The following is a 5,346-nucleotide window of genomic DNA, read 5'->3' as shown; positions in this document are numbered from 1 at the left end:
TAGAAGTCCTAATATGAACCTGGTAAAACTATAACAAAAAGCTACGGAGCTAATTACCACCAAAGCCAGTGTAGCAGTTATTTTTAGGGAGCAGATATAATTTCTCCAGAATGTAATCATTCTGGAGAATTACTAGCAACAGGAGATAAAGGTGATGGAGTTGTCATCTTTCAAGAGGAGCAGGAGAACAAAATCCAGTCTCATAGCAGAGCAGAATATAGTGTTTACAGCACCTTCCAGAGCCATGAACCTGAATTTGACTACCTGAAAAGTTTAGAAATAGAAGAAAAGATCAACAAAATTAGATGGTTGCTCCAGAAAAATGCTGCTCAGTTTTTATTTTCTACTAATGATAAAACAATAAAATTATGGAAAATCAGTGAAAGGGACAAAAGACCAGAAAGGTATATAACTTGAAAGAATAGGATGGAAGGTGCAGAGAGCCTACTAGTTACTACACTATGAGTGCCAGCCTTCAGGCCCATGGACCTAATGGTAGAGGCCAGTCCTCGAAGAATATTCACCAATGCTCATACATACCACATCAACTCCATTTCTATTAATAGTGATTATGAAACTTACTTATCTGCAGATGATTTGCAAATTAATCTTTGGCACCTGGAAATTACAGACAGGAGTTTTAATATTCTGGATATCAAACCTGCCAATAGGGAAGAGCTCACACAAGTGATCACAGCTGCAGAATTCCATCCCAACAGCTCTAACACATTTGTGTACAGGAGCAGTAAAGGAACCATTCGGCTCTGTGACATGAGGGCATCTGCCCTCTGTGATAGGCATTCTAAACGTGCATGAATACCTCAGAAGTAAACTCTGTTCACTGTATGAAAATGACTGCATATGTGACAAATTTGAATGTTGTTGGAATGAATCTGACAGTGTTTTTATGACTGGATCTTACAATAATTTCTTCAGAATGTTCGACAGGAACACAAAGACAGATATAACCCTAGAAACATCACGAGAAAACAATAAGCCTTGCATGGTTTTGAATCCACGCAAAGTCTGTGCAAGCGGCAAGTGAAAGAAAGATGAAGTAAGTGTTGACAGCCTAGATTTCAACAAAAAAATCCTTCATCCAGCCTGGCACCCCAAGGAAAACATCATTGCTGTAGCCTCTACAAACAATCTGTATATATTTCAAGACAAGTGAATTAGGGTTGACATTCCTAGCAGAAGAGCCCACTTCCTGCTTAGTTGAGATAGTTAAATCTAGTATTCATACCTGTGAAAGAGAGAGGTCCATTGCAGCACCCCTTCCAGTGTTTCACAGTGTGCCATTCTACAACACGTGTTTACAGCTACATGGAGAAAGCTCTGTGGTTTCCTCACTGGTATTCTCCATGTCTGCTAGCCGTTTAGGTAAGGGTAGGGCACTTTTAATTTAAATGACTTCTTGCACCAACTTGCCTAATGGAGTAGATTGGACTGTGTCAACATTGATTTACTCCACTTTTTATGCTTTCCATTGTGATGATGTCAAACACAGTGAACGCCTACAGTCATGCTATGGGATTTAATTGTGTATCCTCATTACTGTATCATTTGTGGGGTATACCCATTCCCCTTTTTAAAATTAAATACTACTTATTCTTAAAAAAAAAAGAAGTCCTAGCCAGAGAAATTATGTGAGAGAAAGAAATAAAGGACATCAAAATTGGAAAGGAAGAAGTAATTTTTTCTGTTTTCAGATATCACGTACTTTTATACAGGAAACTAAATATTTTACCAAAAATAACTGTAATTATTAAATAAACTCAGTAAAATTTCAGGATATAACATTGCCATAGACATTCAACTTGCATTTTTATGAATATTAGTGAATAGACTATCTGAAAAAAGAAAGAAACCCCATTAATAATATTATCAAAAACAATAAACTTAGAAATAAATTTATCCAAGGAGGTAAAATATCTAGACATTTCCATCTGACAGAAATACAAAGAGATGGAGTAAATAGACAGGTGTGTTTTTGGATTGGCACAATAAGTCTTTTCAAAATGTGTATACTATGCAAAGCAAGTAACAGATGCAAGATAATCCACATAAAAATTCCAAAGACATTTTTACAGAAATTTTTTAAAAATCCAAAAATTGTGTGAAATCACAAATGATTCAGAATAACCAAAACAATCTTGAGAGCCATGATTTTTTTTTGTTACCACATTGACCATAAAGTCATCAGTACGTTGCCAGAGAATTTATATCGCAAAGTTTTTTTTAACTGATTAGCTAAAAAAACCTAGTCTTTGATTTAGTATAAAGATGCTATTTTGTATCAAAGAGCAATATCATTTGTTTGAAGGCATAGTTATTATGACTTTATGCAGATCAGTTCATACTCAATGAATTTTAATAATGTTTTACATCATTTTTTTATTCAAAAATGCTCCTGCTAATGTGCATTTTTTTCTCTTTCAAACTTTCTTCCTTCATCAGAACTTTTATGTTTTTGTTTAGAGAATTCACAGGTTGTAGAAGAGAATATTGAATCTCTTATCTGTGCCACCCTAGCTTAATAGCACGCAAAGTGAGATGAACTGTAATGACTATGTTACATGCTTAGACCCTTTGCATCTTCAGAAACAGTAGATAGCTCTTAAGAACAAGAGAAAATAATGGCAGAGCTGAAGAAATCTGCTCACATTTCTCTTAAATCTTGCCAAATTTTTGAGTCTTGAGTTTGTATAATTTCTACAGATATTTTTACATAACAATGAAAGCTAGTATATTGTAATAGCTTTATGATTTTAGTAGTGTATGAAAAAGGTAAATATTGTATTTACTTTTGTTCTCAGAAACCTAAAGTACATTTATCTCTTAAAAGAGATAAACTTAAATTTATTGCAAATAGAAGATCAAGAATTGAAAGTTATGCCAACCCTCTACTTAATGAAATGTAGTGAGAGTGGAATATAATATAAATAGAAAGTGCACAAGAAAGAATAATATGGAATGTCAGGCAAAATTACAGTCCTAAGGATGATTGCTCTTAATTTTATCATATAGAAATGGAATTCATTCCCACAGTTTATCATACTTGTATGAGAAACCTGTTGGTTGGACCTTGAAAATTCAGTTTTGACAACTTCCTATCACTCTACATTCATAGACAAAATTACTATTAGAAGCCTCATACATCAAATGTGATGTTCCCAGATTGTATGTTTGTTGACAGCAAGCATTTAGGTGGAGTGCCTTCTAGACACATTTGTGAATTAAACTTAATCAACAATGAAATAAACAAGGGATCAAACAATTAAGGGACATAATAGAAAAGAGTCAGTTTCACAATTCACTAGAACCTTGTTTTATTTGTTCCACTTTACAATGAATTGATTCTTCATCTATGTTTTTAATTCTCATAATAAATTTTCTGCTTCTGTGAATAAATTTCTTTAAGCAACTGTTATCACTCAGAGAAGTCAAACATACTGTTTTGTAAAAGAAGGAAAGGTCATAGAACCATACTTTGTTTTCTCTAGTTTTTATAAAGCCACATTATACAAGTCCACAATTATTTGATTCTTTCGAAGGTACATTAACTTATTCAGAATATTATTGCCTATAATATAGAAGAGGCATTGCAATTTTTTTCATGTTGTTTTTGACAGGTTTCTTGGATGAAAGGAAATTAACTTTAAGACAGGTATATTGGAAGGAACTCTTTTTTTTCTTTCTTTCTTTCTTTTTTTTTGGTACCCGGGATTGAACTCGGGTCTTTGAGCTTGCGAGGCAGGAGCTGGAACCACTGAGCTAAATCCCCGCCCCAGAAGAAGCTGCTTTTTATGCCTATTGTTTCTTTTTCACCTTTGGTCTCAGATAACTGTGCATAGTTATTAGAAGAGTGCAAATGGATTGTGTGGTGAGAACATTGTAAGAAAAGGAGACAAGGGGAAATATTTCTTTGTTTTATAGTCAGGTTTCAACATTACCAGAGAGGTGAAAAAGTGGAATAAAGGCAGGAATCCTTCCCAATATGACAGGAGTGAGCATTGTAAATTTAAGAGAACTTCATTTCATTGACTCTAGGTAAATAGATCAATTCTTATCCTAATAACAATTAGGTCAATAATTACAATATAGTATTTCCCTATTTTTGTGGTCTTTGTTTTGTTTGATTTTTCTTCTATTACTTATGTTTAATCAGCAGAAATGGAACATGTTTATGGAACAAGATATATTGAAATATGTATACATTGTGGAATGGCTAAATCAAGCTAATTAACATAGACAATTCCTCACATGCTTTCTTGTGGTGAAAATACTCAAAATTTACTCTCAGTAATTTTCAAATATATAATGAATATTTTATTAAACTGTAGCCATCATGATGTAGAACAAACCTCTTGAACTAGAATTTCACTTCATAGTTTATAAACAATGTTTGGTGTCTCTTATAGGGTGTATCTAGATGGCCCCTCTTCATGTGGTCATAGGAGGGGCTTTTTGGAGATTTCTAGACCTAGAGTGTGTGATACTAGAATTAAGGATGTGATGCTGGGATTGATTAATAATGTGAGGCTAGGATTAAAGGCGAATCACCATGGGTGTGTGCAGTCTTAGTTTAGTTGTCCTGAGGCTAATGGAGCTTTATGGTAATATATCTAATACATATATAACAATTTACTTTGTCAATAATGATTAAATACCCAGATGACCCAAAAAAGAAGTGAATACCTTTTAAGAAACCTTAATATCAATTTCAGAAGAATTTATCCTTTTAGTTGGAAGGATCTAATTCACCTTCCCACATTGAAATACTATAATAAAACATTGTGATTTATGACACTACATTGTTATAAACCTAAAAATGTGTAAACTAGTTTAGTTATATTTTGTGAGATTAAAAGCACCATGAATGTTTAACATGAAATTGTTAAAATTAAATGTTGGCAGAATTTAGTTCAAATTAGAACTAAAGAAGTGTGGGCTTCGGGTTTTTACATCTGTTAAAAATGTGAAATCTTCAGATTCAGCAATGATTTCACTCTAAATTGAAATATAAACAGAAAAAAATGTGAGTATGTGAGTTTTCACTTCTCCCTTCCCACTTACATAATGATTGTAGATTCTGACAGAATTTTTATGCAGTGATACATATTTAAAAGAAAGAGTACATAGCTTGATTGAAATACAGCAGATCTTCCATTTTTCCCTAACAAAAATAATTTAAAAATAGCAATATGCTCACTTCAGAAAGTCTTGCTTAATTATATGAGAATTTTGTTGACTATAGAAAATACTTTGCCAGGTGAAGGTCAACATTTATAAATAAACCCATATCTCACATTGTTTTTTATATATCTTTATATTTTACTTTTA

The 5,346-nt window shown here is 32.9% G+C and overlaps 1 pseudogene; it reads left to right on the top strand.

The window, feature by feature from the left end:
- Positions 1-429: 429 nt before the first annotated feature.
- On the top strand, positions 430-1,174 carry LOC101720205 (serine/threonine-protein phosphatase 2A 55 kDa regulatory subunit B alpha isoform pseudogene; annotated as a pseudogene).
- Positions 1,175-5,346: the final 4,172 nt, after the last annotated feature.

Source organism: Heterocephalus glaber, unplaced genomic scaffold (assembly GCF_053883595.1).
Source record: "Heterocephalus glaber isolate CG9 unplaced genomic scaffold, H.glaber_assembly_v1.0 deba00001613, whole genome shotgun sequence".
NCBI lineage: Eukaryota > Metazoa > Chordata > Mammalia > Rodentia > Bathyergidae > Heterocephalus > Heterocephalus glaber.
Note: the sequence above shows the minus strand (reverse complement) of the source record. Positions and strands in the feature narration are given on the sequence as shown.